This window comes from Hyaena hyaena, unplaced genomic scaffold (genome assembly GCF_003009895.1).
Source record: "Hyaena hyaena isolate Hyena2069 unplaced genomic scaffold, ASM300989v1 scaffold_322, whole genome shotgun sequence".
Classification (NCBI taxonomy): domain Eukaryota; kingdom Metazoa; phylum Chordata; class Mammalia; order Carnivora; family Hyaenidae; genus Hyaena; species Hyaena hyaena.
The window spans coordinates 661,521-682,742 of NW_024080954.1; the positions used below are offsets into that span (position 1 = coordinate 661,521).

The window sequence follows — 21,222 nt, forward strand, 5'->3', positions numbered from 1 at the left end:
CTCAGCTGAGCACCTTGTTTCTCTCTTACTCTGAATTTCCAGCAGGCCTTCCTGTGGCCTGAGGGAACTTGAAAAAGAAGCTGTAAGCTTTGGGGACAGGCTGAAGTCAGATCCTCAGATTAGGCCTGAGGAACAGGTCCATGAGGAGGTTTAACTGGCCTCTCTGCTGATTCCAAGCCTGAGAGTAAGGTGTTAAGGTGTAAACTTAGAAAAAAGACTTGCCAGAAAAGGAATTTTTCATCAGCATTATTTTAAAAATGTGCTGAGTTTGTACTAGTCCTTCTCAGATTTTCCCATTCACCCACCGTTTGTGAAAATTATGGTGTTTAAATATCATTTACCAAGAGAATTTCAGTTTTGTTTAAAAAAAATAGAGGAAATCAGAGGCTTCTGCGTAAGGGCAAAGACCCAGAAAAGTTAGTCTACGATAGTCACTAGCTCATCGATTTTCATGGTGTAGTAAGATCGTGGTTGTTCAGTGTTCTTTCCTTAGGTGACTTTTTTTTTCCTTCAATAGCAGGAAATACTTATCAACTAAGGAGAAAGAGATTCCCCCCCCCCGCCCGTGGGCCTTTATATGAATCTATAAAATCCAGCCTGTTTCTATGGTTCCCATCTTATCCACATCTCTTACTTCTTCTGTCTCTATCTCTTCTCTCTGCTTCCTCTATCTACTCTTCCTTAAATCAATTATTACAGTTTTCTTTTCCTTTTGTGATGCCCCCTCTGTCTTATACCTGCAGAGCTGCAACCACCTAGAGATAGTATGTTCAAATCAAATTTGTTTATTCTAATGAAAACTTGAATTGGAGACTGTTGTTTGCTCTCAAGCTCATTATAAGTGACACAGGCTCTGGCTTTCTTTTCATTTCTTTCTAAAATGGCCTGTTTTACTTAAATTTAATAGCGAATCTTTTATTGACCACTTAAACGTGACAGTTATATGCTTAAGTATTGTTTTCTCACATATGTGTTAAAACAAAGTCCTAACATTTTTTCTTCCTTTTTTTTTTTTTTTTTTTTCTCCCTTGCCCCAATCTCACCGCCACCACGATCTCTTCAGAACTCCCGGAGTGCCACACCCGCTCTGGGCTCGTGAGGGCGGAGAAGATCCAAGCCACGTGGTTGGGGCCTTGGGGAGGTACTTCCGGTTCCGCTTTTGGACCTGGCAGCCAGCGGCTTCCAGCAGCACCTCCAGACCTCTCGCTGGTGCGCCGCAGGGGACGAATCCCAACCACTCAATCCCCTTCCCCCTGCGCACACGGGCAATGCGTGCCCTGGCGATGACGATTGGGGCACCACGGTGGGGTTCTTCACTGCACTGGGCTCGCTGTCGCTCTAGAAACGTCGGCAGCAGGGCGCATGGAGTAGTGTGCCCGGGTTCGGCTGTGCCATCGGCCTGGGACGTTTCCAGGAGCGAGGCTGTGATAAGCACGGCCAGGGAAAGCACAGGGGACCAGTAGCAATGTCAGCTACTTGATCCATCTTGAAACACAGCTGGAGGGTAAAGCTTGTGAGAGTCGGCGGCTTATGTGAAGGTGGCTCACCTGAAAGCTAGCTTGGCCCACCTGCTGCTGCTGCTCCTTCAAGAACCCCAAGTAAGTGTCTCCATTACTAAAGGATGTCCATTCATTCTGACTCTTTTTGATTGTGAAGCCCTAGAGCATTTGGGAGTGTTTATCAAGAAAGATTTGGGGTTGAAGTTCACTGTCCCAGCATTGTGCTAAACAGGAAATCCCTTTTCACAAATCTGTTACTCTTCTTACCTCTTCTATTAACTAATGCTATTTTGTTTATTCTGTTCTGTTTTAATTTCTCTGAGTCTTGGTTTCTTCATCTGGGGAATCAAGGATATTTGACTATGTAGTTCATAATGATGGGGTTTTGGAGCAGTGGGGGTTCTGAGCTGAAAGCCAAGAAAGAATTCTTGAGAAGTCTTTGGTGCAAAAAGGTGATTTTATGAAATCACAGGGACAGGACCCATGGGCAGAAAAAGTTTCACTGGGTTTGTAAGGAGTGACTGCTTATATGCTGTGGAGTTGGGGGATGTAAAATCAAGAGAAAGTTTCTCGAAGGGATTCCCATAAGCTAAAGAAGACTCACAGATTACTGGAGGCCTGGCTACTATCAAGATTATCAAGCTAAGGGGCGCCTGGGTGGCTCAGTCGGTTAAGCGTCCGACTTTGGCTCAGGTCATGATCTCGCGGTTTGTGGGTTTGAGCCTCGCGTCCGGGCTCTGTGCTGACAGCTCAGAGCCTGGAGCCTGCTTCGGATTCTTTGTCTCCCTCTCTCTCTGCCCCTCTTCTGCTCATGCTCTGTCTCTTGAAAATTAACACTAAAAAATTAAAAAAAAAAAAAAGATTATCAAGTTAAGGTGTTTTTCCCTCTAACAAAGCATTATCATTAAGCTAGTAGGGAGTTCCTGGAGATTATTAGGCTATTGAAAGATTGCCTTTTTCTTATAATTTACTAAGATATTTGTAAACTGATGGAGACTCCATCAGTTTAACCATTTGTTTTCTGCCCTTTCCTTTGTTCTTGGGCAGCCAGGAGGGCCTGAGAAATAGCCCGTATAGTCCACCTGTGGGGTGGGAGGGGGTGGGAGGTGGTGTTAGGTTAGCTTGTGTTTTGTCCTTAGCATGCCTTTTGCTCCCTCATCTAGAGTGCCTCTTCTAACTACAAAAATCTTGTTACCTTGTTAATAAATCAGCAATTTTTCCTCCTTACAAACATCTTTAGAATTCCCTCATGAAAAACTAATCAAGAATATGTGCTAAGATTGTGATTATCAATTTTCTAAGCATCAGTTTTCACATAGATAGAATGAGATGTTTTTTAGACCCCTTTAAGACCAAAAATGCTCTTATACATGTTATAGATTCTTGCTGTCTTTTCTACTTAGGATTTTTTTCCACTCCAAATGAATTTATGTTTTCTGTTGTCATAAACCAAAAACTCTAGAACCCTAGTGCATTTCCTGGCTATAAGAAAGCTTGGAGCCAAATTCATTGTCCAAATGTTGTAATATGCCAAATGCTGTGGCTGAGGAAAGCATCTATTTCCTTTCAGATGAATTTTGTTCTCTATTATCCTCAAATGCCTTTACTTGGAGAACTTCAATTTGTAGGTGTGAGCAGAATGCAAGATTTAAATTCAATTCACAGCACAATCTCCAATTCTATGCTGATGCATTTTCAAGTTTTTGGTTATAAATTAATCCACTCACCTCCCAATCATTCGACAGGAGCCATGAGTAAAAATTTATTCTCCTCTGTCAGCATCTCTGTCCAAGGATTAAGGAACTGTTTTGAGGGATTGGAGTGTGAAAAGTTGGTTTCGTAGAGGCATCCGTGGGGCTAAAGTGACAAGCTGTCCAGAGACCATATCAGTTTATGCAAGAATCATCTGTTCACCTGTGTTCTAATGGAACTGTTGCATAGGTGGATCTGTAGATTCCCTAAGCCTACATAATTTCCAGTCTTCTCTACCCCAGTGGATATCCCTAGTGCAGTATAAGTGTTTCTGTTCTTATGCTGGTAACTGTAGCTCCTTACTTCCTTTCTGTCTCAAGGTGCAGGATTATGATGTTTTCTCATAAGTCAAAGCAGTCATGTACAGTGGTAATGGGGATGTGCTAAAGATGTGCAGTGCACAACCTATGCAACTGTAAATATCTGCCTTATGGAATATTTCTTTTTTCTTTTCTTTTCTGTATTTTATTTTATTTTTTACAAATAGTTTATTGTCAAATTAGTTTCCACATAACACTCAGTGCTCATCCCCACAAGTGTCCTCCTCCATGCCCATCCCTCCTCCCCCCCACATCCATCAGTCCTCAGTTTTTGTCAGCATTCAAGAATCTCTCATGGTTTGCTTCTCTCCCTTTCCCCCACCATTTTCCCCATTCTTCTCCCCCTTGTTCCTCCGTCAAGTTCCTCCTAATCCTCCTATACGTGCAAACATAGGATATTTGTCCTTCTCTGCCTGACTTATTTCGCTCAGCATAACACCCTCAAGGTCCATCCATGTTGCTACACATGGCCAGATTTCATTGTTTCTCATTGCCATGTAGTATTCCATGGTATAGATAAACCACATCTTCTTGATCCGTTTGTCCGTTGATGGACACTTAGGCTCTTTCCATGTTTTGGCTATTGTGGAGAGTGCTGCTATGAACATTGGGGTACAGGTGTTCCTATGCCTCAGCATTTCTGTATCCCTTGGGTAAATTCCTAGCAGTGCTATTGCTGGGTCATAGGGGAGTTCTATTGTTAGTTTCCTTAGGAACCTCCACACTGTTTTCCAGAGGGGCTGGAATATTTCTTATAATCTGGCACAGGAGAACTGTCGTTGGTTGCCACTTGTAGCTTTGATCAATCCAGCATTACTCAGACTCTAATAAATGTTCAGCAGTCTATTTTTAACTAAGAAAACTCATGTCTGTCAGATATCACACAGTAGATAATATTCACTGAAAATAGTTGCCACTTGTTTTTAAACTACCAATTTTTTGTATTCAGTATGAACTCCACAGGTAAGGCAGACAAAAAAAAAGTGAGCAATTTTTGAGAAAGAAGAAAATAAATGCATTAGCTTACATAAACTCAAAATTGTATTCAGTTTCATATGATTTTTTTAAAAAATAGCTGTGTAAAATAACTCTTATTAATAATTTAAAAAGTACAGATGGGTTTGAGTTTCATCTAGTGGAATTTAGTTTAGTTTAGACTTCGAGTAAAGTCATGAAAAACTCTCCAAGAAGGTACAGGGCTATCAGTCTAACTAGTCTTTGAAAAGCAAATGAGATTTAAGAAAAAAAAAATCTAAAGTTTCATGTGCATTACTTCCAGGTCCCACATCAAGGGCTACATTTATAAATAACGTTTGTTCAATCAGATTTTGAGAAAGCTTTTATTTTATTTGTTTGTTTCTATTTGATGTGTTTCAATTTTAGGAGAAAGGGACACATTATGAAAGAGATCATATTGACACTTTTCAGAGGAGGTTCTTACACATTTAGTTTACTCCTTATTATGTCAAAAGATAATGACGAATAAATGCTGTTGAAAATAATGATGTTCTAGTTTATGAGGGTCTCAAACATCCACAAACCACTTAACTGTCTCAATTTAACCATTCTTTTTCATGCAGGAATAAGAAAAGTACATGATTTAGAACCTCAATAGTAAGAGAACAAACACATTTTTAGCTGACTCCTGAGCTACATTGTACTATTTCCAAACTACTTCTCCTAGAAAATAAAAATCTCATGATGTTATGTGAATAGAAATGAGACCCACACTCTCTGATTGGAAACTAGTTTATGGAAAGCCTCAATTTGAAAGGCAGATGAGCTACCAGATTATTTCAGAGTTTGTTTAAGAATCTCAGAAATTTTCCCCATACGCAGGTTTTGTAGTTTTCCCACACCTGAAGAATACCATCTCTACTGGATACTTTCCCGGTGTTGTGAAATACATCTGCTGTCTGAGGAATTTTCCCCATCCACCTCCCAAACCAGCAAGCTGAGTATACAGAGACCAGCATTCAGCACTCTACCTTACCTGAGGTTGTGTCCTCACAGTCCCTTCATTCTACTTTATTTGTCTTCAGAGTACTTACCACTGCCTGACATTATTTTAACTGTTTATTACCTGTCTTTCAAATGAGAATGCAAATTCTAGGGGAGCATGGAGTTTGGACAGTTTTGTCCTTTGTCATAACCCAAGCACTTAATGTAGTGTGAGGTTAACATAAAAGTCACTCAATAAATACTTTTTGAATAAATGAATAAATATATTTTGGCAAATTCCACTAGTGACTTGTCCCTTTTCCACTTTATTATGTGTCTAGGAGAGAAGTCTAAAGTGATTCTGTTTTTATGTAATTAAGTATATTACAATGAACACTTAAAAGTTATTTTTTATTATGTAAAATACCTTTTTAAATAAAATATCTTAAGTGTTTGATAGTTCTTTGCTTTTGGTTGCTTTTTCCCAAATTATTTGTCTAGGCACTAATTAAGAGATATGAACTCTATCAAAGTATAAATTTAAATAAAGCAATATTTTATTTCACTGAAGTGTTTAGCAGTGATAGGCAATTCATCACCAAAAAGGAGACTTTCAGCACAGCTAGGCTGTGAGTGTTCAATGAAATATTTTTCCATAGGACACTAATCAACATTTTTGTAAAATGGAAATTTCTATTAAAAGTTAGTAAGATAAGACTCTGATTCTCATTTTGACAGGGAAGAGAACATCTTTTCCTTTGTTAAAAAGAAATAGGCACTTGGTAAGGGGCTTTGAGGTGACTTCCTCCATTCTTATATTTTTGTATTGCTTGATTTTTAAAACATAAACGAGCATTTACTGATTTAAAAAAAAAAAAAAAAGGGAAGGTAAAAAATGAAACAGGCCCCAAATGGTGTCACTTATATTAAACACCTCCAAGACTTAGTACCTAACCTAATTGTGGTATCTACCTCCCTCCAGAGTGGAATTTTAAATAAATCAGTCTGGAATTTCCTGGTCAGCACTAGAGAGATAACCTGCCAGATAAAACCTCCTGCCTTCCCCTGAGAGAAGGTAACCTTACTTGAAATAATCATATCTTGCTGATAACTGATGCAGGAAACAAAGGCAGAAAAAAAAATTAAATTTTCTTACAACTTATAGACCATTGACAAGTCTTTGAAACAGACAGAGTGACCTCCCTCTAGGAACTCAACTGCCTCAATGATGACTCTTTCCTAAGGGCAAAAGGCAATCTTTTAACATCATCCCAACCTCCAGGATCCTGTAAGTCTACTTTAACATATAAAAATTCCTTTGGAAACTTCCTTTATCTCTACCCCCAAATATATGTTGGCAATCATAATCCAGGCATACATCTAAAGGGCCTAAAGACTGACTTTTACTTAAACTAAATAAATGACCTTTTCCTAATAATAGCTAGCTTTCTCAGGGCCCTATAACCCTTGTTTCCAAAATACCTTGCAGGCTTGTGCTATCCCTACACCTCTCCTAAGTTGAAAGTATGTAATTGGCCACTCTTCACAACCCTAGTGAAGTTCTTTCTGCCCACAGATCCTGTATAAATCCACCTTTTTTGTACCAAAGATGTCTCAAGAATTCATCTTGGCAGTAGGCTCCAAACCCCAACATTTCCACGTCAGTAACCTACTTGTTTCACCTCATTTCTGCCTATAGTTCCTTGGAGCTCCTTTTTACTTGCTAGATGGGATTCTCCACAATTCATGAATTGCTTAATAAAACCAATTAGATATTCAAATTTACTCAGATGAAGTTTACTTTTTAAAAAAAATTTTTTTTAATGTTTACTTTTTCCCTTTAATTTTTTTAATGTCTTATTTATTTCTGAAAGAGAGAGAGAGCATCATGAGCAGGGGAGGGTCAGAGAGAGAGGGAGACACAGAATCTGAAGCAGGCTCCAGGCTCTGAGCTAGTGGTCAGCACAGAGCCCGACGCGGGGCTCAAACCCATGAACCGTGAGATCATGACCTGAGCCGAAGTCGGACGCTTAACCGACTAAGCCACCCAGTCACCCCCCAGATGAAGTTTTCTAATACTTTAATTGATACTTACTTGGGATAATGTTTAATTTTATAAAACTTTACTCACTATGCATTTAAAAAAGTCTTGTAATGACACAGAATAAATGTTTTATTTATAAAAATAAAATGCCTAAGTGTACATAAAATATAAATTAGCAGCTTACTGAATGATAAAACAAAAATCTTAGTAAAGTATACTCAAGTAAAAAAAAAAATACACATATAAAGTATTACTGACATCTCCCAGAAATTCCTTTCTGTCCTTTCCCTTCTCAGTGGGAACCAATATCGTATATTTTACTATAACCAATCCTTGATTTTACTTTCAAGTTTTACCAAATCGTATATCCCTAAACAAGATAGTTTAATATTTCCTGTTTTTGTACAATTCTTTTATAGTCTTTGCTTAACAATATGCCTTTATAATGCATTAATATTATTGTATAGGATCGAATCTATAATTTATACAGTGGAACATATACAGTATGGTATTGTTGATGGATATTTGAATTGTTTCCAGTTTGGGTCTGTAACACCTAGTGCCATGTGGATATTCTTGAATAGGTGTCATAGTGTACATGACCATGTATTTCTTTAGGATGTATATTTGGGAGTAAAATTGCTGATTATGGAGTATTAACACAGTAAGTTTTAGTCATTACCCTTAAACATTTGTCCAAAATTGTACCAATTTATACTTTTACCGGGAGTGAGAAAACATTCCCATTTGCTCTACAGGATTAAAGACTTATGGGGCGCCTGGGTGGCTTAGTCGGTTAAGCGTCCGACTTTCGCTTAGGTCATGATCTCGCGGTTCGTGGGTTCGAGCACCGCGTCGGGCTCTGTGCTGACTGCCAGCTCAAAGCCTGGAGCCTGTTTCAGAATATGAATCACACTCTCTCTGACCCTCCCCTGCTCACGCTCTCTCTCTCTCCTAGAAATAAATAAAAATTAAATTAAAAAAAAATAAAGACTTAAAATTTTGCCAGTATATGGGGCGCCTGGGTGGCTCAGTGGTTAAGCCTCCAACTTCGGCTCAGGTAATGATCTCGCGTTTCGTTGGTTTGAGTCCTGCATCGGGTTCTGTACTGGCAGTTCAGAGCCAGGAGCCTGTTTCAGATTCTGTGTCTCCCTCTCTCTCTCTGCTCCTCCCCCACTCGTCTTCCGTCTGTCTCTGTCTCAAAAATAAATAAACTATAAAAAAAATTTTTTTTTTTTAATTTTGCCAGTATACTAGGAATATAATGGTATCTCATTGTGTTTTTTATTTGCATTTCTCTGATGGCTAATGAGGTTGAGCACCTTTTTATATGTTTTTTTTTTTGACATTCAGATTTTTGTGAAGTGATTTTTGTCCATTTTCTTTCTTTGTTTTTAATTGATTCTGGATCAATGTATTCTAGATGTGCGCCTAAAGACAGTTGTATGTGTTGCATATGTATTTTCCCTCACAAGGTTCCCTTTCAGTGGTGTCTTTTGATGAACAGAAATTCCTAATTTTAATGTGGTTGTGGGGTAGGAAAAATAAATTTTTCCTCTACCCTTCTAGGTTCCTGGCTGAGACCCCTTCCCCCATAATAAAAGATTAAAAGAAGAAAAAAAAGGTTTAATATCATGTATACCTCCTGTATACATGGGAGAGACCCAGGAAAACTGAGTTACTCTCCAAAATGCCCTAAGCCACCACCTTAAATAACATCTCCAGCTAAAGACAAAAGGAGTGGGCAGAGGAGGCCAGTTATGGGAGGTTACAAAGAAAAGCACAGTAAACAAGGATAAGGTTTCGTGCACATTTAAGTCCTTAACTTCACCACTGATAAAGGGTTTCTAGAGATTAGTAACCCTTCTCCTCCTGGTACAGAGGGGAAGATACCCTTACAATGGAGATTTCCTTTATAAATATAAATGTCTTTTTACAAAAGGGTAACTTTTACTTGGTTTTCAGAGTTTCTGCAGTTTCATAAAAAATAACCAGCTGAAAATAATCCATATGGCAAAGAGGCATATTTTAGGATGACAAATTTCTCCCCTTCAAGAATAAATTTATCAATGTTTTTCTTTAATAGTGCTTTTGGATCCTAATTAAGGAATTACTCCCAAACTATCATGAAGATAGTATTCCGTATTATTGTGTAAAAGCTTTATTGTTTTGATTTTCATATTTATGGTTATGACATATCTATAATTTATTTTTGTGAATGATGTGAGGTAGAGGGTGCAGTTTTTTCCCCACATAAACTCAATTGTTCCAACATCATTTATTGAAAATGTTACATTCGTAACTGTTCTGAAGTGCCACTTTTATCATAAATCAGGTGACCATATATTTATTGGTCTATTTCTAGGCTCTTTATTATATTCCATTGCTCTTTTATCTATCCTTATGCCAAGTCCACGTTTAATTTTTTTTTAATATTTATTTATTTTGAGACAGAGAGAGAGCACACAAGCAGGGGAGGGGCAGAGAGAGAGAGAGAGAATCCCAAGCAGACTCAACACTGTCAGCACTGAGCCTGACCCAGGGTTTGATATCAGGAACCATGAGATCATGACGTGAGCTGAAATCAGGAGTCAAGTCTGCACTTTCTTGTTATAAGTTGCTGAGTTCTTAGTTGCTAAAATTGGTAAAGATCTAGGTACTGAGGAGCTCAAAGCTAATATATACAATTTTGTGCTGTTCTATAAGAAAAAAGAATTGGTGAATCTAAAATGATATGCAAAAGTGAGTGAGAAAATAAACCACAGCAAATCATAAATATTAAGAAGTTGACAAACACCTTCATGAAGTGTCATGAAGCCCAGAAAAATAACATATTTTATTAATTAAGCACTTAAAGATGTGGAAATGTTGGGGTTCAGAGCAAACAGTGAAGAAAGAATTCTCGAGACATCTTCAGTGCAAAATGACGATTTTATTAAAGTATGGGGACAGGACCCAAGGTTCAGAAGGAGCTGTACTGGGATTGTGAGAAGCAATTTAATTTCTTAAAATGTTTTATTTATTTCTGAGAGAGAGAGAGACAGCATGAGCAGGGAAAGATCAGAGAGAGAGGGAGATACAGAATCTGAAACAAGCTCCAGGCTCTGAGCTAGCCATCAGCACAGAGCCTGACGCGGGGCTCGAACCCATGAACCGTGAGATCATGACCTGAGCCAAAGTCGGATGCTTAACCGACTGAGCCACCCTGAGAAGCAATTAATTATATACTTTCAAGTTGGGAGGGGGTTAGGGATAGTGTAAGTCACTAAGAAATTTTGGAAGCAAGGTTTCCAGGACCTTGGGAGAGCTAGCTATTGTTGGGAAAAGGTCATTTATTACTGCCCAATAAAACCTTAGTCATGAGATCTTTCAGATATGTATCAGGAGCCATGTGCTTGGAAGATGATTGCTAACGTATATCTTGCGGGGTGGGGGGATAGAGATGAAGGTTCCAATGCAATTTTTATATGTATTGTAGACTTAAAGGATCCTGGAGGCCAGGATGATGTTAGGTTAAGATTACCTTTAGCAAAATATTAACATCAAGTAGTTGAGTTCCTAAAGAAAGGTCACTCTGCCTGTCTCAAGGGCTATTAGTTGTAATAAAATTTAAAGTTTTTTCTCTTCCCTTTGATCTTCATGTCGTTTAATATACCGCTAAAAAGTTTTTTTTCTATAATTTTTGGCTATGTATTTTTTGTTGCTTTTTCATATAATGATGATTTAATAATACCATTCTCTATTAAAGCAATGACAAGAAAATTCAGTCTTCTAACATAGCTAATCAAAATTTATTTTTGTGAGTTTAGGCAAGTTTGTTCAATTTTCAATTCATCATTGCTTATAAAGATGTAAATATTTTAGAATATCAAATTTAGAAAAACATCCACCAAAATTTTTCATAACTGACTTATAGATATACTCACCATTTGTATATTGCTGATAAGTTTGTGCCTTATAATGAGAAGAATTTTGATACTTTCTATTTTGCATGGTTCCCATAAAGATGTATGGTGAACTTATATGATTGTATACCCTATGTTCTCAAGTACATGTCTGAAACAAGAGAGCTTCCATCTTGACTTAAGCAGCAATGACAAATGAATTCTCCATGTAGTATTTTACATGTCTGATGATTGGAAAGTTTTTCCACAAAGTAGCTTCTGGCACCACTTTTCATATCTGATTTCTTCCCCACCACCTATATACCTCTGGCTGCAATGTTCTAAGACAAATACACATTGTGATGTAATTTCTGGTTTCACATCTTCAGGTTACAACACTGGGTGAGTTACCCCAGAGATCTTAGGCACATTTTTGGGAGCCATTTTTTTAATAATTCAAGTCTAGCAATAAAGTAAATGTGGAAGTAACTGGGATGCACAGAAATATGCCACAGTAAACTAATATTAAATATATTCCCCAACTTATTTCTCCTCTTTCAGATCCCTCGAATGCCTATAGCTGTTCCAAAGTCAGCTAAAATCAGTACATGTTTGATGAAGGCGAATTTAGAGAGGAAAGATACCACAGTCCTAACTGGTGGTGTTTAAATATCTTAACATGTTTTGCAGAAGCATAGTCATGAGAACACAGTGTTAGGGCACTTCCCAAGAGTCCTCAAAAGGAACAGTGTAAGCTCCATGGTAAATCTGCCTCTGATTATACCCTTATATGATTTAATAGCAATTAGAACCTCCTCTCCCAGTTTGCTTTTCTTCTTCAGCAGGTCTATGTTACTTTAGGCCTCTCCATTCCTATATAATACTGAATTAAGCTTGTCTTGTTCCACGGAGATCTGTATAGGGATTTGGACTGTGTAGGAATTTGTGAAGAGATTGCACTGAATTTATAAATCAGTATTGGAAGAACTGACATCTTTACGAAATTAGTTCTGTAATTTATGCACAGAGTAGTATATATCTATTTATTTCAGTAATTTAAAATTTATCTATGGGGGCGCCTGGGTGGCTCAGTCGGTTAAGCGTCGGACTTCAGCTCAGGTCAGGATCTCACGGTTTTTAGGTTCAAGCCCCATGTCGGGCTCTGTGCTAATGGCTCAGGGCCTAGAGCCTGCTTTGGATTCTGTGTCTCCCTCACCCTCTGCTCCTCTACCACTCATGCTCTGTCTCTCTCTTGTTTCCCAAAAATAAATAAACATTAAACTTAAAAAAATAAATAAAATAAAATTTATCTTATGAAATGTGTATTAATTTCTTCAAAGAGGTCTTATGCATCTCTTAATTTTATTGGTAGTCTTTAATATTTTGTTAGTATAAACTATATATCCTTTATAAATTTTATTTTCTAATATTTATGGCTGTCAGATATAACATGCTGTCATAGAGAAATAACATGGTATCTATTTAGTAACTTAGCTAAATTCTCTTAAAACTAACATTTTGTGGGCTCATTTGAATTTTTTCTCCAAAATTTGTGAAATATAACATTTCTTTACCAATTCTTACGTTTCTTTTCTCTTGCTTACTGCAGTTGCTAAAACCATCACTATGCAGATGAATGGGGGTGGTGATGGTGGCATCCTTAGTTTCCTGTCAGAGTATACCAGTAAGTACAATGTTTCTTGTAGATTTTTTCTTCAAATACATTTGACCCTTTGAACAACAGGGGTTTGAATTGTATCTGTCCACTTAAATGTGTGTGTGTGTGTGTGTGTGTGTGTGTTTATTATCAATAAATACAGTACTGTCAGTTAATTTTATCTTATAATTTTCCTAATAACATTTTCTTTTCTGTAGCTTACTTTATTGTAAGGACATGGTATATAATACATAGAACATATAAAATATGTGTTAACTGACTGTTTATGTTGTCATTAAGGCTTCTGGTCAACAATAGGCTGTTGGTAGTTAAGTTTCGAGGGAGTGAAAAGTTGTACACAGATTTTCAACTGCCCAGGGGGTCAGTACCCCTAACCCCGTATTGTTCAACGGTTAACTGTCCTCTTTTCAACCCGAGGAACTTTTATTTTTTTCTTACTTTAAAGTTTTTAATTATGGATTAATATTTAATTTTGCCAAATGTATTTTCTGCAACTATTAAAATAATACTAGAATTTTCCTCATTACTAAGAATTTTTCTTAGTAAATGGAAAATTCTGTTGATTGATTTTTTTTAATGTTTATTTAATTTTGAGAGAGAGAGAGACAGAGCATGAACAGGGGAGGGGCAGACAGAAAGGTTAGACACAGAATCCGAAGCAGGCTTCAGGCTGTCAGCACGGAGCCCAACGTGGGGTTTGAACCCACATACCGCAAGACTGTGACCTGAGCTGAAGTCGGTCGCTCAACCAACTGAGCCACTCAGGCTCCCCTGTTGATTGATTTTTGAATGTCATACCAGCCTTGAGTTTCTGGAAGTTACTCAATTTAGTTATACATATTAGTCCTCTGTAAATTGCTGTATTTGTTTATTAATTTTCAAAGGATTTTTGCATATATATTCAACTGGTGAGAAACACTTCTATAATTTTGCTTCCCTAGTTTTAGAATCAATGTTATATTATCCTCATAAAATGATCTGGAGAGTCTACCCTTTCCTTTTACTACTTGAAAGAGTTTTGGGCTTAGACTTTCTTTTTTGATAAGATTTTTTGTTACTATTTCTTTTAATAGTTGTAGATGAATTCTTGAGGCTCTTTCTTTCTTTCTTTCTTTCTGTTTCTTGTGTCAGTTTTGGGAAGTTTTATCAGTTTTATTTATTTTTTAACAAGACCAACTTTTGGCTCTTTTAGTCTCCTCTCTTGTATGATTTGTTCTATTTTATGAATTTCTGCTCTTACCTTTATTTTTTTCCTTCCTTTTACTTTCCTTTCGTTAATTTTCTCTTCTTTCTATAGCTTCTTGACATGGTTGTTTATTTCATCTATTTTCAGCATTTCTTCTTTTCTAATAATTGTGTTTTAAATAAAAATATTCTCTAGGTAATGATTTAGCAGCAGTTATAAAATCTTATATTTTCATTATCATTCAATTTGAAATAGTCTCTAATTCATTATGATTTTTTCCTTGAACCTATGTATTATTTACATGATTATTTTTAAAATTTCCAAACATACGGATATTTTATAGTTTTATGGTGGTTTTCCTTTTTTCTTTTATTTATTTATTTTTAAATAGTTTATTGTCAAGTTGGTTTCCATATAACACCCAGTGCTCATCCCCACAAGTGCCCCCCTCCATGCCCATCATCTTTTTTTTATTTTTTAAGTTTTATATTAGAGAGAGAGAGAGAGACAAAGCGTGAGGGGGGAAGGTACAGAAGTAGTGGTTGACACAGAATCTGAAGTAGGCCCCAGGCTTTGACCTGTCAGCACAGAACCGGATGCGAGGCTTGAACTCATGAGCCGTGAGATTGTGACCTGAACTGAAGTCCAATGCTTAACTGACTACTGAGCCACCTAGGCACCCTGGTGGTTTTTCATTTTTAACATAAATACCTTATGATACAAAAAAAACATAGCCTGCAATGTTTTAATCCTCTAAATGTGTCGAGCCATGCTTTATGGCCAATCTGTGGTCAATCTTTTTAAATAATAGTATGTGCTTGAAAAGGCTGTGAATTCTGCAGTTAGTTGTATGACTTTTTTTTTAAATGACAGAACAAATGTAATCTCATGCTATTTTAATCCTAGTAGAACAAGAAGACATGAGTTACGCAAACAGCACTAGAAATCTCTCTTGTTCTTCATATGCTGTATGTATATGTTCCTAGAATCTTTTAAAGCAACTGTTGGTAAGATAGAAAAGGAAGAGGCAGTTGTGTCTGCCTATGGGTTTTTCAACTTTGTTCATCTGAGAGGTTCATAGCAGTGTGGTAATGTCCAATTTTTGTGTATTTTTTCCCCACAAGTCAAGAGACAGCATATTTTTAGAATTTCGAATGTCAGTAAATAATTAATACATCTGGGAAAGAAAAATTTGCTGTTCGTAACACACACACACTAATCTATAATGAATAACTATAAATTCAGTGCTGTTCCTTAGACGGAATCTCAAAGGGTAATATTTGAAATCATTATTTTTTAACCTGAACATTCATTTTTAGCTTAATGCTATTGCAAACAGAGTCAGTTTTACTTTTTACCTGTTTAGCATTCTAAAGAATCTTTTACAGGGAAAGTCATTTCATTTTGTATCAGTAACATACCTAGAACACAGTGATGTCAAAACAGTAGGGGTGCCATAAAATGGGATACCAGCCCCCCAAATACTGAACTTCCAATGAATTTATATTACTAGAAATGCGTAAGATCAGTTCGCATGACACTGATTGATGTCCAGATAGCACAAAATATAGCAATAGAACAAGTCTTCTTTTGAATCTTGTTTTAAGTTGTCTAAGTTGAGGTAGGAATCCTGGGAGGCTATGGCTCCATTTTTTATTAAATTTTCTATTATTTTGAATGACGAGGCTAGAACCATATCCACTGAGGATGGTGGTAATAACTGAGAGGTGGAAACAAAGAAGCTGAGTGGAGATGACTTCCTATCCCTTTCCTTGGTGACTGTGGGACCTTGAACAAGGGACTTAACCCTTGTAGCCTTGGTTTTCTCATCTGCGGAATTAGAAGGATCATTCAACATTATAAGGTTGCTGTTTAGAATTACATATGATTCTGCGTGACTACACAACATACACACATGTTAAGTGTATATGTGCTTTGAGGATTTGATTATTTCTATGATTATGAAATTAGTATTAGCTTCTGGAGGAAGCAGAACCTATAACACAAGGCAGGGACTTACTGGTATTAGGGGGCAAATGGATCGAGGCTTTTAAAAGCAGTCAACTGTCTCCTTACGGCTATTTCCCAAAAGCAACAATTTCCATTTAAATCTTTGGAAATACAAGATAAAGTGCTTTTCAGATGACAGGGTCCACTCCAAGACACAAGTGGCTTTTACATAGAAAATAACTGGATAATGAAAACAATATCCAAAGCCTCCTGTCAGATATCGTCCTTTTCCACTGTGATTTATTTTACTTCAGGTACAGACATCTCGGTGTCATTGTGTGGTCTGGTTCCTTTTAGATGTCCTTTCAGATAGAAAGGAAAATGATTTTTCAGGTTTTCTCAGACAGGAAAAACAAAATGCAACTAATTTATTTATGATTCTGTTTTGTTCAACTCAGTAATTATATTTTTCTTTTGAGCTTTGTTCCAGAAAAATAAAAATATGGTTCTCTTACCAGAAAGATTTGAGAAGGGGGTGCTTTCTGAATGCCATCAAATAATTCATTGTGTTCTTTAGGGTAAGCCACCAAGCTGACAAGCTGCCATGCAAAGATGGGTAGTAATGATTTGTTTCTTCTTTAGCCAAAAAGACACAAAAAGACAAAGATAATACAGTAACAATAGTAATAGCACAGTAATAATATAATATAGTAATAATAGTGATAATAATAAATTGCTTATATTTATTGATTACTACTTATAAGTCAGATTCTCATCCAAGACTTAATTAATTAATAATGTTTTAATCCTCATTATAACCCTATATCCAAACTTTTTGAATTATCTCCATTTTCAAATGAGGAAATGGAGGCACACAGAGGTTATAAATAACTTGCCTAAAGTCTCAGGACTAGTAAGTGATATATTTAAACTCAGGCAACCTGTTTCTAAAGCCCATGAAAAACCTTGCTGCTTTTGCAGTGAAATGACAGATGTTAAGTTCTCATGAAATATCAAACATTTAGTGGGTCAGCAGAGATCAGTGTTGAAATGACTATTAAAGTTTGCTTATTTGTTTGTTTTAAATAAAGTATGTCCCTCATGTCTTAGCTAAAGCTAAGTATATGATTACTTTCCTCTTGTGACAAGAAAAACCTGATTCTTTGTGAATATTATGACATATAGAGGGTATTCTTCTTACAGTCATTCCACAGTAAATTCAATGTGTTCCATCCTTTGAGTTCTAAGGCTTTATTTTGCATACTTTCTCATAAGCCTTTTTTTTTTCTCCTGGAAATCTTGGTTCATACTGACTTGCCCATACCTCAGCATTCCACATTCATACACTTAGAATCTCTGTAAAGCTAGTTGCATCTCTCCTTCATAACATTCTTGGAGCAACCTCCCCTCCCCACAACACACATATTTTGCCTGAGGTTGTTTGACTTCAGTTGAGCACAAAGTGCAAAGAAGCCTGCCAAGTCAGGGAAGAATTGAAATTGACGCTACCTCACTTGAGTTTCTCGTTCTGTTCCATCTCACATTCTGCTGTCAGAGTAATCTCTCTTGAGTATCAGGCAGGCAGCTTTATTGATTTCCATTTTCCTACCACAGAAAATGAATGTATCATCTTCCTTCCCAGGCCTCCTTCACCGAGTCATGCCCTGATATCTAACCTTGCCCTTGCATCCAAGTTGAGCTGGAACATTGCTTAACACAATTTTAGGCCCCTTTTTCAGCTGTTTTATGTTGCTTGTTCATTTTTGTAAATAAATATTGCTGGAACACCTACTGTATACCGGGTATAGAGCAAGGCACTTACCAGGGATGACTTCCTCTGTCAGTATTTCTCACCTATATTTCAAACTCTACTTACTCCATCCTTCCCATAAACAATACTTGGACTTTTCCAGGACTCATTATTCTTTATTAATTTAATTCTGTCTCCTCAATTAGGTAAGAACTAGCTGCTCATAGACTTTAGACCTTTGTGTTCTTCTAAAGTGCTTACCATCGTGCTGAGTAAATGAGCAAAACTACTTGTTATTAGAGGAACTCCAATGCAATCCTTTGCCTTATTAGAATTCCAGTCCAGTGAAGGTCTCCACCCTTTGCTTAGAAAGTGATGAGGAGTTGTTAGGAAACTGTTAAATTATTGTTGCCGTCTGTGCAGATGTAAGTGGGGAACATGGAGTTGCTTTTGCTTTTTAAAAAGTATGGTGTTGATGTGTCTGAGGACAGCGGGGGTGGGATGCAAGGAGAAGGAAGGAACTTACTTTCATCTTATACCACCCCCTCCAAATCCCTGGGTTTTCTACCTTGTATCTTTTTACTAGTACAAACAATTTTTTTTGACATATCATGGTTTCCAGTTCTCTGCATTTTCCAAGCACAATTTTGAGTATTCTTTCTTTTAGGGCTAGGAATTAACCCAACTCTCTGACCCCTGCCTTATACAATAAGATCATACTTTCTGAAATTCTTATTTTATGCTAGCTCAGTCCTAGCACTGTACACATAATGCTTTCTTCATTTGTTTTGTAACATCTCTAGCCATTTTCAACATATTATCATACTGTAAGTAATTTGGCTTACTCATTTAATCAAAGACCCACTTTGTTAATTTTATTTTGTAATTCAATTCTCAATTCATCTTTTGCAGCACAATTGTTATGAATTTTCAATTTATATTTGTATCTATTTTTAATGCTGCCACTTCTACAATGTGGCAAGCTTTTTTTCTTAACTTTAAAAACATCATTTCCAAAAGAAAGCTGTTCTGAAATCTGGCTTTTTCAGCAAACTGAACACCCACACAATAAAGATAGAAGAACAGAAGTTAGAGGTGGAAAGATGCATAAGGTCACCTTACCTATTTTTTTTAAGCAAATACAAATATGTGTGCACAAAAATATTTGAATCTATATAACTTAGCATTTTAAGCTTAGAAAATATTGTTTAGACCCCCCCATTATATTTTATCTATAGGTTTTGCTAGAAACTATATGAGCTTTGATATTCACATGTTTCTTCAAAATCAATTTGTTTCTTTGGGATAGAATGTGAGTCTGATTGATTCTAAATTTATTTTATCTTTTAAAGGAGAAGAATAATAACTTTTTTTTTTTTTACCATTTTCCCCCTGTTTTATGAATAGAATTTTCCCTGTCTGTTGCAACAAAGCATCTCAAAACCTTAATAATTTAAAAAACAGCAGTCATTTGTCATTGTTTGGCAGGGAAATTGGACTCAGCTAGGCAGTTTTTGTCCGTGGTCCCTTATGCAGCTGCAATCAGATGGTGTTGGCTGCTGGAGTCATCTTAGAGGTTTTTGTTTGTTTTTGTTTTGTTCTGTTTTTGGAGAGAGAGTAGAAGTGTAAGTTGAGGAGGGGCAGAGAGATAGAGAGAGAGAGAGAGAAAGCAAGAGAGAGAAAGAGAGAAGAGAGAATCTTAAGCAGGCTCCATGCCCAGAATGGAGCTGTACTTGGGGCTCAATGCAGGGCTCCACAAGGAGCTCCATCTCATGAACCATGAGATCATGACTTGGGCCGAAATCAAGAGTCAGATGCTTCACCAACTGAACCACCCAGGCACCCCAAGTGCCAGAGTCATCTTAAACACTTTCTCACACACATGGCTGTTGGCTTAAATCTGAGCTGGGGCTTCTAGCCAGAACACCTATAAGTGTCCTCTCTAGGTGGCTTGGGCTTCCCTCACAACATGGCAACTTGATGCCAAGGCAAGTATCTCAACATAGATATAAAGGCTATATTGCCTTCTATGGCCTACCTCTGAAGTTGCATAGCATCATTTCATGAAACAGTCACAAAGAAACACCCAGCTGTAGGTAGAACAAGGTGGGGGGTTGGCTGAAGTTGAGTAGATCAGGTGGGGAAATCAACCCACCTCTGGATGAAGAGAGTGGAATGAAAGATACTGTTATGGCCATCTTTGGAAAATAAATCTTCCATAAGTATTTATGTAATACAAGTAGTTGTATAATCAACTACTAATTCTTTTTAAATATATAGAGAATTAAAGATTTCAGTTTAGATGCCTGTTTCAACCTCTTTATACACCAAAATATTCATAGATACCCCTAATAAATAGGTCTAGAAATATGCACAGCTTTTCACTTATTTTTTCAGTGTTTCCGTATTACTCCCTTTAAGTGGGGTGAAATCAACAGAAAAGATAAGAAGAAAAAGGGCTTGGTAGTTCATAATCTGCATACTCTATTCTATTTGTGAACTATTGGCTCTAATCACATCTTCAGTGAATCCAGCTATTTCTCTACTCAGTGTGTGACTTTGAGTGCCAGTCGACTTCCTGAAGTCATTGTGGTTAAATTGGCCCAAAGTTCTCTTTTAACTCTAATGTTCTGGAATTTTAACTCTTATATCTGCAGGTTTGAAACTCTGTTTTCATCTGCTAAATAAACATCATTACCAGTATCACCAGATAATTACCATAATGAATGTGCATATGTTTATTTTTCTATTTTGAACCCCATGGAAAACCATGAAATCAATTCCTGTCACATGCTCCCTCTTCACAAATAAGATAAAAGGATTATGTTTCTACTTGGAGTAGACTTTATCTAAATTATACATATTATTTTTCCATTCCCTTTTATCCTAGAATAGTCCATGAAGCCTCAAAAGCTTTCCCATGGAAACAATAATACTCTTCAGACAACATATCCTTACTAAGCTTGTTGATAACATCTTTTTCTATCAAACATGAATCTGTGGTAACATGATGAAATGAAAAATCTGGATTCTGTCAGAAGCATGAAACCCATTTATGAAAGTAGTTACTAGTGTGTGGAACTTATATAACACAGCAATAACTTTGTGGATTTATAAATGAACATGAAACCTGAAGCTCTGAAACAGCCTCTAAAATGGTCTAAAGCAATGGCCAGCAGAGGTGGCAAAGCAATGGTTAACATCAGTCTGTAATATCA

The 21,222-nt window shown here is 36.9% G+C and overlaps 1 long non-coding RNA gene across 1 annotated transcript in view; it reads left to right on the forward strand.

Moving 5' to 3' along the window:
* Positions 1-1,208: 1,208 nt before the first annotated feature.
* LOC120242948 overlaps positions 1,209-21,222 on the forward strand; it is a 95,729-nt gene continuing 75,715 nt past the window's right edge. Inside the window, exons 1-2 of the long non-coding RNA XR_005531186.1 lie at positions 1,209-1,598; positions 13,050-13,124. This is a non-coding gene — a long non-coding RNA (uncharacterized LOC120242948). The remainder of the gene's footprint in view (positions 1,599-13,049; positions 13,125-21,222) is intronic.